Consider the following 12,583-nt stretch of genomic DNA (forward strand, 5'->3'; position numbering starts at 1 on the left):
TCTAAATGATGCTAAATCATGACTTTTATAGGCAGTTCATGCAAAGTGATACATTGTAATAGTCCGGAATAAAGAGGAAAGCTCACATTCACATGTCCCTGTTCATATATATTTAAAGCCCAACTCCGGGCACAACAAAAAAAATACCCTTCCAGTGGGGCCTCCAGAACACTGCAAGGGCTAAATGTTCATTAAAGTGATATTATTCCTTCAGTTTTTAAGCACTTTCAGCAGCTGATGTGAACCCTTACTGAGTATGCAGCTTGTTGATCTTTAAACCTTGTCTATGTTCCCGTCTCCCATCTCACTACCTGCCCCCTGGATCCTGTCCCCTCACAACTACTACAGTCACCCTCTTCCTCCATCCTATGCTTCCTCACTCACATCTTCAATCTTTCCCTCTCTACTGGTGCTTTCCCCTCCCCTCTAAAGCATGCGCACATCACTCCCATACTTAAAAAGCCCTCCCTGGACCCCACCGACCTGAACAACTTAAGACCCATCTCCCTGCTCCCGTTCACCTCTAAACTCTTAGAATGCTTAGTCTACAATCGCCTGAGCTCCTCCCTCACCGACAACAACCTTCTCGACCCTTTACAGTCTGGCTTTCGCTCACTACACTCCACTGAAACTGCCCTACTAAACGCACTAATGATCTACTAACAGCTAAAACCAATGGCCACTACTCCGTACTCATCCCAACCAATGGCCACTACTCCGTACTCATACCAACCAATGGTCACTACTCCGTACTCATCCCAACCAATGGTCACTACTCCGTACTCATCCCAACCAATGGCCACTACTCCGTACTCATCCCAACCAATGGTCACTACTCCGTACTCATCCCAACCAATGGCCACTACTCCGTACTCATCCCAACCAATGGCCACTACTCCGTACTCATACCAACCAATGGTCACTACTCCGTACTCATCCCAACCAACGGCCACTACTCCGTACTCATCCCAACCAATGGCCACTACTCCGTACTCATCCCAACCAATGGTCACTACTCCGTACTCATCCCAACCAATGGCCACTACTCCGTACTCATCCCAACCAACGGCCACTACTCCGTACTCATCCCAACCAACGGCCACTACTCCGTACTCATCCCAACCAATGGTCACTACTCCGTACTAATACCAACCAATGGTCACTACTCCGTACTCATCCCAACCAACGGTCACTACTCCGTACTCATCCCAACCAACGGCCACTACTCCGTACTCATCCCAACCAATGGTCACTACTCCGTACTCATCCCAACCAATGATCACTACTCCGTACTCATCCCAACCAATGGCCACTACTCCGTACTCTTACTACTTGACCTCTCTGCGGCTTTTGATACGGTTGACCATCCCCTCCTCCTCAAAAAACACCACTCTCTTGGTCTCAGAGACTCTGCTCTCTTCTGGTTCTCCTCCTACCTATCGCAGCGCTCCTTCAGTGGTACCTATAATGCTGCCTCCTCCTCTTTACTCCCTCTTTCTGTAGGGGTCCCTCAAGGTTCTGTCCTTGGACCCCTTCTCTTCTCCATCTACACCTCCTCCCTTGGTCACTTGATAAACTCCCTTGGCTTTAAGTACCATCTCTATGCTGATGACACACAAATCTATCTTTCTACCCCTCACCTCACCCCTTCAGTCTCCTCCTAACCTCACCAGTTCAGTCTCCTCCACACCTTGCCCCTTCAGTCTCCTCTCGCATTACTAACCTACTAAGAGACATATCGGCATGGATGTCACTCCACTTCCTCAAACTCAATCTTTCCAAAACTGAGCTCTTAGTATTCCCCCCAGCCCGTGCCCCCTCCCCTGACTTCTCCATCAAGACCAATAATACAACCATCAGTCCCTCCCCTCATGCCAGGGTGCTAGGTGTAATCCTAGATTCCCATCTGTCCTTTCAGCCCCAAATCCAATCACTGTCCAAATCTTGCAGACTTCAGCTCCGCAACATCTCCAAGATGCGCCCGTTCCTAACCACAGAACCACTAAGCAACTTATTCACTCCCTTGTTATATCTCGCCTTGACTATTGTAACTCCCTCCTCATTGGCCTACCTCATCGCAGGCTATCCCCCCTCCAGTCTATCATGAATGCTGCTGCCAAACTCATCCACCTTACTAACCGTTCTGTATCTGCCACCCCTCTCTGCCAATCCCTCCACTGGCCTCCACTCAGTGTCCTCCAGCTCCTCTCTGCCAATCCCTCCACTGACCTCCACTCAGTGTCCTCCACCCCTCTCTGCCAATGCCTCCACTGGCCTCCACTCAGTGTCTTCCACCCCCCTCTGCCAATCCCTCCACTGGCCTCCATTCAGTGTCCTCCACCCCTCTCTGCCAATCCCTCCACTGACCTCCATTCAGTGTCCTCCACCCCTCTCTGCCAATCCCTCCACTGGCCTCCATTCAGTGTCCTCCACCCCTCTCTGCCAATCCCTCCACTGGCCTCCACTCAGTGTCCTCCAGCTCCTCTCTGCCAATCCCTCCACTGACCTCCACTCAGTGTCCTCCACCCCTCTCTGCCAATGCCTCCACTGGCCTCCACTCAGTGTCTTCCACCCCCTCTGCCAATCCCTCCACTGGCCTCCATTCAGTGTCCTCCACCCCTCTCTGCCAATCCCTCCACTGACCTCCATTCAGTGTCCTCCACCCCTCTCTGCCAATCCCTCCACTGGCCTCCATTCAGTGTCCTCCACCCCTCTCTGCCAATCCCTCCACTGACCTCCATTCAGTGTCCTCCACCCCTCTCTGCCAATCCCTCCACTGGCCTCCATTCAGTGTCCTCCACCCCTCTCTGCCAATCCCTCCACTGTCTTCCCATTGCCCAACGGATAAAATTCAAAACATTAACAATAACGTATAAAGCCATTTATAACTCAAAAGCCCCAAATTACATCAATGATCTTATCTCTAAATATCACCCAAACTGTACTCTCCGCTCCTCGAAAGACCTCCTGCTCTCTAGCTCCCTTGTCTCCTCCTCCCATGCTCGTCTCCAGGACTTTTCCAGAGCTTCCCCCATCCTCTGGAACTCTCTACCCCAATTTATCAGGCTATCGCCTACTCTGCTCACTTTTAGGCGATCTCTGAAAACCGATCTCTTCAGGGAAGCCTATCCTGCCCTCAGCTAATAATGGAATCTTCTTCTCTTCCAACCTGTCCATCCCCCACAGTTACTACCTTTTGTACCACCAGCCCCTCCCTCCTAGATTGTAAGCTCCAAGGAGCAGGGCCCTCCTTTCCCTCTTGTATTGAACTGTATTGTTGCTGTATTGTCTCCCTTATATTGTAAGGTGCTGAGCAAACTGTTGGCGCCATAAATCCTGTATAATAATAACAATAATAATAATAAATAATCCAGTGCCATGACTGCTCCCCAGGTCTCCTGTCTCAGGGTGTCTCCCTTCTCTTGCAGCATCCTCTGGAGTCCTTCTTGTATGCAGGAACTAGAGTTGTATCTGCTACGCTGTGTGCAGCAATCTGCCCAAATCGAGCGACAGAAGTAACTTCAAAACATTTTTGAGCTTCAAGCGTTTAGGAGATATAAACCATGACCATAGAGAATAATTGTGCTTGAGCTGCATTTTTAACATCCATCATCCACTCCTCCTGTTGCTGATGAGGTACTGGCTGGGGGGTGTACACATGCTTCGTGGAATTATACCCCTTGTCAGTAATGTCCACAGAGGACAAACAGGTCAGGTCAATGGGGGCCATCCTTCCGCCGCATCACAACCATACACAACACTCATCGTTGCAGCTCAGTTGTCTGGTAATTATGGGGTTAAAACCAAAATTGCTGTCAGAAGAGCGATCCGCACATGGAGTTTAAAGGAAGTCTAACTGTTAGCAGGACCCAGCCTTGGACTTCTCTCTGCAGAAGGACCTTTACACCAAAACCCACCATAACTGACCTCTCAGAACTGACATCTAATCTCAACTGCTGATGGAGAACTGCACTGGATGTTCAAAAAGAATGATGTCACCTTTCCTGATTGTGGTAATTAAATATTCCTCTTTTTTCCTGCCAGCCGCTGACCCACTTTCATTGCACGTAGGGGGGCGATGCAGGTCCTGAATCAGCGGCATACAGATGGTCAAAAGACTGGGGGTAGCAGGGGGGGAGGGGCAGAGCCAGGGGAAGCAGAAGACCTATCTCAGGGGTGGTAATTACTCAGAGTGATGAGGTAATTCATGGATGGAAGCCACGGAAGAGGAAGTCATGAGAAGGTATTTTTCCTCATCAGAAATGATCTGACATTATGAAGCTGAGAACTGGATGTGAGCTCCTGCAGGCAATGCTTAAAGGGAAACTACGCTCTGTTCTCACCAAACACACTGTTACTATTCGGGTCGCCTGAAAAGAATTTTTATTGTGGCTGTTCCATCATGTCCATGTCGTACTTTGATGAGCTTATTTCAGGATGGACTTGTTCTGAGCAGGAGGAGCAGTAAAGCACAATCAATAAGCAGGAAGCAGATCTGCATATGTAATGAGCAAATATGGCCAATAAGATACTATAAGGGGTCTATTTCTAAAAAACTTACATTGCCGTTTGCTCAGTGAAAGTTCATGTACATTCGTTCTGTGAAAATCGGGGCAAGAAAGATTGTTATTAGGCTAGTTCCTGCGCTGGGCAAATGTTTTCCGTTGGTTTCAAATTTAAAATACTTAATTCAGCTCCTAGATGGCGCCAAGTATCTGACTTCCATCTGTACCTCTTCCAGCTTCCAACCTTTCTTCACCTCCATGATTCCCAGTGCGTTGCAGCCACTCGTTACCAGCACCTGTATACCCCTAGTCTGCTTCCTGCTCTGTGCCCCCAGGCACTCCAGTCTGCTGCCTGCTCTGTGCCCCCAGGCACTCCAGTCTGCTTCTCGTAATCTTGTGTGTCCCCAGGCACTCCAGTCTGCTTCTCGTAATCTTGTGTGACTCCAGGCACTCCAGTCTGCTTCTTGTAATCTTGTGTGACTCCAGGCACTCCAGTCTGCTTCTCGTAATCTTGTGTGACACCAGGCACTCCAGTCTGCTTCTCGTAATCTTGTGTGACTCCAGGCACTCCAGTCTGCTTCTCGTAATCTTGTGTGACTCCAGGCACTCCAGTCTGCTTCTCGTAATCTTGTGTGACTCCAGGCACTCCAGTCTGCTTCTCGTAATCTTGTGTGACTCCAGGCACTCCAGTCTGCTTCTCGTAATCTTGTGTGACTCCAGGCACTCCAGTCTGCTTCTCGTAATCTTGTGTGACTCTAGGCACTCCAGTCTGCTTCTTGTAATCTTGTGTGACTCCAGGCACTCCAGTCTGCTTCTTGTAATCTTGTGTGACTCCAGGCACTCCTACCCACAACTAGTGCCTCTGCGTGTTTCTGTGCACTTCTGCCAACTCTGGCTTTACTACCTACAGACTTTTGATCCCAACATCTCAGGCAAGGTCTTTCACTTGCACATGATCAGGAGTTGGCTGCTCTTGTGAGAGTTGCAACCTGGGAGTCTTCTACAGCAAAACCCATCCTCACCTTCGGGCATTTTGGAGAAGACAAGGTGGCTTCTTGGACTTTGTGTTTTGGCCCTTTTAAGGGCTCTCACCTCAGATGTACATGCTGGTGAGCTGGACTTTAGCACTGGTGCCAATAAGTATCCTGCCTATCCAGGACTCCTCGTAGCTCTCCTCCGCTGCCAATGCCAATGCCTAGACCAGTGTTTCTTAACCTTTTTTCAGTCAAGGTACCCTTAAAAATTTAATGACAGTCCCGAGGCACCCTTTAAAATTATGAACAGTCTTGAGGCATCCTATTCTAAAATGGGGTGCCTCAAGACTCCAGAATGTTAAAAGGCCACCCCATTCTAAATGTGAAAAGTTTTATATAACGCAGCAACATCCACACATGTAGGACACCTAATATTAGAGGCGATTTATTCTTCCAAAGCCAATACACTTTTGGACACTGGTACTCACTAGTATTCCAGCGCTTCTCTTCTCCCTCAGTTTATCTCCATCACTGAGCTAATGTGACCTCCGCACTGATGAAGAGGGGCGGGGGAGGGTCAAACTAGGATGCTGTACAGGCAGCTGACCTCCTCCTTATCAACTTATGATGTCATTGGTTGTCAGGACGCAGGCAGCTAGAAGGTCGTAGTGGTGCATAATTAAAACTCGTGGATTTGTGTAACTAAAAGGCTGGCTTGTATACAAGTTTTGAGCAATTTTTAGACATTTTGCCAAGGCACCCCTGAAGAAACCTCAAGGCACCCCGCTGCCCCAACTAACATCTGGTTAGCCAGTCTGCCCCCTAGTGGGAGTAAACTCCCATGACACTTGTGACAAGAACACCCATTTCACCACATGGTGGATTTCAGTATGGTGAGCAAAAGGAATATTCACCATTTTTGAGCATGGTTACAATTCAACCATTTCTCTTGTGTAATTTAGGTACATTTTCCAACATTTTGACAAATTTTCCTGCCATCTGAGCCCTGATCCTTCAGTCAGGACTAGGATCTGATCCTTCAACCTCTGATAGTGTATCTTCTTGCTCAGCCACCTGAGATCTTGCACAGTGCCCTGCCTGATTCCTTAGACAATCTTACTTTTCCTCTTGCTACTGATGACCCTCAAACTCCTTGCTCCTCCTAGGAACTTCTTATTTAATCCATGTCTCTACACTGTTTGCCAGATTGCTGTGCTCTATCCAGCCAATATCCCACTCTTGTCCCTTCTGCTGCTACCCGTATCTTCTCTACCACTCATCACTGTCCTTTGGTTGTTCCTCGAGTACACTTCTACTTGACCCCAACCTGAAACATCTTGTTACCGTCCTTTGGCTTGTTTACTGACTACGTTTCTGCTTGATCCCTACCTGTTTTATCTGCTACTGGTGAGACAATCCTGAGGACCTGGTACTAACATTCAGCTAAACCCATCTCTACCATCAGTAGCTCCAGTGAACACCTGATAGTGCTTAGACACCTCGGGTGAGCCCATCATCCTCATCCTTCAGGGCAACCTGTTTGTGTAATTATCCAGCTGGTTGTTGGGAGCCTCTCTACTGCTATAGCTGCTGGTCCTTGAGCCTGACCCCTGACCATGACACCTTCACTCTCTATAAAAGACTGGAAGATGAACCACTGTTGGCATCTCTGATGACGGCATTGGGTTTACTGGAGTGAGTCGTTTTAGTAGGGCTAAATGCCCCCCTGTCATCGTTCAGGAGTAGATATTTCCTTGGTCCTATACCAATTTTGTGGGTGTTGCAATCACCTTCTAACACCTTTTGATCACAATGGCAAACAAAAAGATCAAAGCAACCCACAGTCAACAGCAGGAAACCGGACCTCCCAGTATATATAACACAATAATAGAAGATCAAAGATATACAAATGAGGTAAAGAATGACTCAAAGGTGAATATTACAGTAATAACGGAAGATACAGTGGAGTGTCCTTTTAATAGAAGACTGTGAACAGCGCTCTATGGAGCTCATCATCCACCAGTTGTGCCGTCACCAACATTTAAAGCGGCTCCATCTGCAATTATCTGCAGCCTGGAGAGGTGTCAGTGCGGGAACAGAAGACGTGTCACACACCGTACCTTCCCGCCACCTGCGATGACAACCCTGCGCAGTCTTGTCATGTTTTCAGCTGCTCATTAGTGTGTTGCCAGAGAAGGAAATATCCAGGAAGAGTGCGGGAACACAACCTGCCAAGAGTCCTCCTCGTTTCACCTGCCTTCCTCCTCTCAATTAAAGTCGGGTTTGTCACCAGGAAAGTCCTAATCATTTGGTCATTCAGGTCTCTTAATTGATTAGCCGCAGGCCAAGTGGGACGTTAATGAAACAAGACGTACTCAATTGGAGTTCATGGTGGAACGAAAGCTGTTTAAAGAAATTGTGGAACCTTTGGCACTCAATCTTATGACAGAAAGTCGGCCAAAGATAGCAAGAAAAATAAAGAGCTCATTAAAAATACAATTACAGAACCAGCTTTTGCTTCACCATCAGTCCAGAGATTTCCCCTACAGAACACTTTTTCTGCTACAAAAACATACAAGAGGACGAAATACAGAGCTCTAAGGAAGGGAGTGCAGGTCCCGAAACGCGTCAACTTCTTCAACCAGAAGGTTCCAGGAAGGGACCCCGTTATTCCATACTGTGGCATCTTATATATGCCTATCTTTAAGTTTAGTTTGTGAGTATCCGTTTGTCACCATTTTATATCAATACATTTTGTATCATGGAAATGCATGAGGGTGCAGCCCTCTTGTGTGATTTTGTAGTGATTTGAAGATTCCCTGACCTGTGGAGGGCTGCACCTGAGCGAATGGCATACACCAAGGAATACGTAGAGCATCCTGATTTGAGAGCTGATGTGATTTTTGTTTCTACTCTTTTTCTGCTGCTAAATATCCCGGGTCTAATGGCCAGCTTCATTTATTATTATTATTATTATACAGTACTTATATAGCACCAGAAGGTTTGCTCAGCGCTGTACATTATAGTGGGGGACAGAACATGAGACAAGACAGTAACAAAACAAAACACGAGGGATTCAAGGGCCCTACTCTTTCGAGCTTACAATCTAGGAGGGAGGGGATTGTGGTACAGGAGGAAGTGGCTGTGGGGGATGGAGTGGTAGGAGGAGTGGAGGAGATCGACTGTTAGGTGAGGGCGGGGTAGGCTTCCCTGAAGAGATGGGTTTTCAGGGTGCACCTAAAGGTGAGGAGGGTAGGTGACAGTCTGATGGATTGGGGTAGTGAGTTCCAGAGGATGGGGGAAGTCCTGGAGAAGTCCTGCAGTTGGGCGTGGGAGGTGTAGACCAGGGAGCTAGAAAGTAGGAGGTCTTGTGAGGAGTGAAGATTACGGGTAGGGTGGTATTTGGGTATCAGGTCAGTGAGGTAGTTTGGGGCAGCATTATGAATGGCTTTGTATGTCTGTGTTAGTAGTTTGAATTTAATGCGTTGGGCAATGGGGAGCCAGTGGAGGGAATGACAGAGAGGGGTGGAGGACACTGAGTGGAGGCCAGTGGAGGGATTGGCAGAGGGGGGTGGAGGACACTGAGTGGAGGCCAGTGGAGGGATTGGCAGAGGGGGGTGGAGGACACTGAATGGAGGCCAGTGGAGGGATTGGCAGAGGGGGGTGGAGGACACTGAGTGGAGGCCAGTGGAGGGAATGACAGAGGGGGGTGGCAGAAGCGGAGCAGTTGGTAAGGTGGATGAGTCTGGCCGCTGAGTTCAGGGTAGACTGAAGCGGGGATAGCCTGTGATGAGGTAGGCCAGTGATGAGGGAGGCCGGTGAGGAGGGAGTTGCAGTAGTCCAGGCGTGAGATAATAAGGGAGTGAACGAGTTGTTTAGTAGTGTCTGGGGTTAGGAACAAACGTATTTTGGAGATGTTGCGGAGGTGGAGCCTGCATGAATTTGCCAGCGATTGGACATGGGGTTGGAAGGACAGGTTTGAGTCTAGAGTGACACCTAAGACTTTGGCTTGCGGGGCGGGACTGATGGTGGCGTTGTTGGTCGTGATGGAGAGGGTGGGGGGGGGCACAGGCTGGAGGGAAAATCAGAAGCTCGGTTTTGGAAAGGTTCAATTTGAGGAAATGGAGCGACATCCAGTCTGATATGTCGTTCAGTAGGTGGGTGATACGGGCGGAGACTGAAGGGGTGAGGCGAGTGGTGGAGAGGTAAATTTGCGTGTCATCGGCGTAGAGGTGATAGTTGAAGCCGTGGGAGTGTATCAGTTTGTTGAGGGAGGAGGTGTAGATGGAGAAGAGAAGGGGCCCGAGGACCGAGCCTTGGGGGACCCCAACAGAGAGGGGAGGTGGTAGCATTATAGGTAACGCTGAAGGAGCGTTGGGATAGATAGGATGAGAGCCAGGAGAGAGCGGAGTCTCTGATGCCGAGGGAGTGTAGTTTGTTAAGGAGGAGGGGGTGGTCGACTGTGTCGAAGGCCGTGGAAAGGTCAAGGAGTAGGAGGACAGAGTAGTGGCCATTAGCTTTGGCGGTTAGCAGGTCGTTAGTGATTTTGAGTAGGGCGGTTTCTGTGGCATGTAGGGGACGGAAGCCAGACTGTAGGGGATCGAGGAAGTTGTTGTCAGTGAGGTGGTAGCTTAGGTGATTGTAGACTAAGCGCTCAAGGAACTTGGAAGTAAATGGCAGCAGGGAGATGGGTCTAAGGTTGTTCAGGTTGGTGCGGTTCAGATAGGGTTTGGGGGTGATGTGCGCGTGCTTTAGGGGGGAGGGGAATGTGCCAGTAGAGAGGGAGAGATTGAAGATGTGGGTGAGGGTGCGTAGGATGGAGGAGGAGGGTGACCGGAGGAGTTGTGTGGGGACAGGGTCAAGGGGGCAAATGGTGAGGCAGGCTTCTGAGAAGACCTTAGTGACCTCCTCAGTGGTAGCAATGCTGAAGGAGCGGAGTGGTGGGGAGGTTATAGTGTGCGGGACGTTAGGTGTGGTGGGGGGTAGGGCGGTTGCGAGGTCAGAGGAGGGAAAAGTTGGTGGGGTTATGGTGGGAGGGAGGCTAAGTGGGGAGGAAGGTTGAGCATTGGCGATGTCCTTACGGATTGCTTCGATCTTATTTTGGAAGTGATTGGCAATCTCGTGGGTGGGTTGCGGCGGTTTGTGGGGGTAGGAGGGTGCCTAGTGGGTGAGTGAGGTGGAGAAGGACCAGGGTTTGGGGAAATATCCCCAGAGGTTAGGAGAAGAAGAAGGGTGAGGAAAGTAAGATGGGAGTGGGATGTACACGAGCGCACATGCCTTCCAGTCCTGGTGTTTGGGTCAGCAGGAGAGTGAAGTATCAGCAGGAGGTGATGAGAGCAGTTGGGAGATGGTAGCAGTGAGGGGGAGATGTACAAGTTTTGGGATGGAGCAGAGGGGTAAAGAAATGAGATTTTGGGAACACAAGAAAGTAATATGAAAAGGAGGAGTAGAGGGAACATATGAAAGGTACTCGGAGTGGGACTCAGACTTGTAAGAGAGGTTTCCCGGGGTGTTTGCTTGCAGTCTGTCCAGCATGCAGGAGAGTTTCTTGCTGTTGTTGTGTCTTCCTGCTGCTTGAGTTCTCCTGCTTTAGTCAACTGCTTCTTCTTTGCACTCCATCAACTCAGCACTCACGCAATGCAGCACCCCCATCAGAGACTGTACCCCCAATCAGTGATCTCCCCCCATGAGCTGATCTAAATTTATAGGGAGATGCTCAAATGAACATTCAACTCCACCCCAATTAGAAGCTGATAAGGATCACATGAATAGTGGGGGATGTTTCCCAGGAAACAGACTACAGTCATAAAACGGGTGCAGCTAGAGGTGAGAACTGGTCAACAGATACACAAATATAAATACACTATTTGTTCTGAATTTAGCAGGAGTCCGTGCGTTTCCTAGTTAAGAGTGGAGATAGGTGCATTTACCCAGTGAAAAGCAGCAGGAGTCAATGCGTTTCCTAGTTAAGAGTGGAGATAGGAGATTTAATCCACTTACTCTGAGCCCAGGTCATGCTTTTCCCCCAATGTCATGATTAGGGCCCCTATGGGCTGAGATGTGGACTAGTTTTTTATCCCACATATTAAATAATAAAATGTTTTATGCTGTGAACATACCAAGCTGCTGATTTTCCTTGGTATCTTGTTCCCCCCCAGCCTAAGACTGGACAGTGACATGAGAAGCAGCACAATGATGAGCTCATCTATGTCACTTTGCTCTCTTCTCCTATCTGCATGCTTCTCTTCAGCATTGGCTCAAGCTCAGGGAGATGTAGGGCTCATCCTGAACTCAAGCTGTTCTTCTTGCGGCTGCGTACGAAGTCATACATTACTGGCAATATTACTAGTTCATCCTAGTTTACTACAGCACATCCCTAGACCCATTCAGCTGGATGTAAACTGAGGGGTCCGGAATGCCGGCTGATGTCATTGACCAAATATGCCAGCATCTCTGGCCCTCTGCGGGAGAGGATCAATGAGAGAAAATCGGTGGGAGAGAATCAACGGGAGAGGATCAATGGGAGAAAATCGGTGGGAGAGGATCAACGGGAGAGGATCAATGGGAGAAAATCAATGGGAGAGGATCAGCGGGAGAGGATCAATGGGAGAAAATCAACGGGAGAGGATCATCCAGGGATAATAGTCAGGGGAGGATCGGAGAGGGAAGATCTTGGGGGAGGATTGGCAGGGGAGGATTGGAATGGGAGGATCAGAGGAAGGGACTAAAGGGGGAGGATCAGCATGGGAAAATTGCGTGTGGAGGATCGGCGGAGAGGAAAGGCAGGGGCAGATCAGCAGGGGATGGTCAGAGAGGAAAGATCAGTGGGGGAGGATCAGCAGGAGTCGGTTGTGAGAGAGGATTGGCAGGAGAGGATCAGTAGGAGATGATCATCAGGGGAGGACCGAATAGGGAATATCAGCAGGGAAGGAGTAGCAGGAGTGGGAGAGGATTGGTAAGGGAGAATCAGAGGGAGAGGGTCGGTGGGGTAGGATTGGTGGGAGACGATTGGTGGGAGAGGATTTGTGGAGAAGGATTGGTGGGAGAGGATTGGTGGGGGAGGATCGGTGGGAGAGGATTGGTGGGGAAGGATTGGTGGGAGAG

This window comes from Staurois parvus, unplaced genomic scaffold (genome assembly GCF_062004578.1).
Source record: "Staurois parvus isolate SC_StPar_1 unplaced genomic scaffold, SC_StPar_1.0 ptg001120l, whole genome shotgun sequence".
NCBI lineage: Eukaryota > Metazoa > Chordata > Amphibia > Anura > Ranidae > Staurois > Staurois parvus.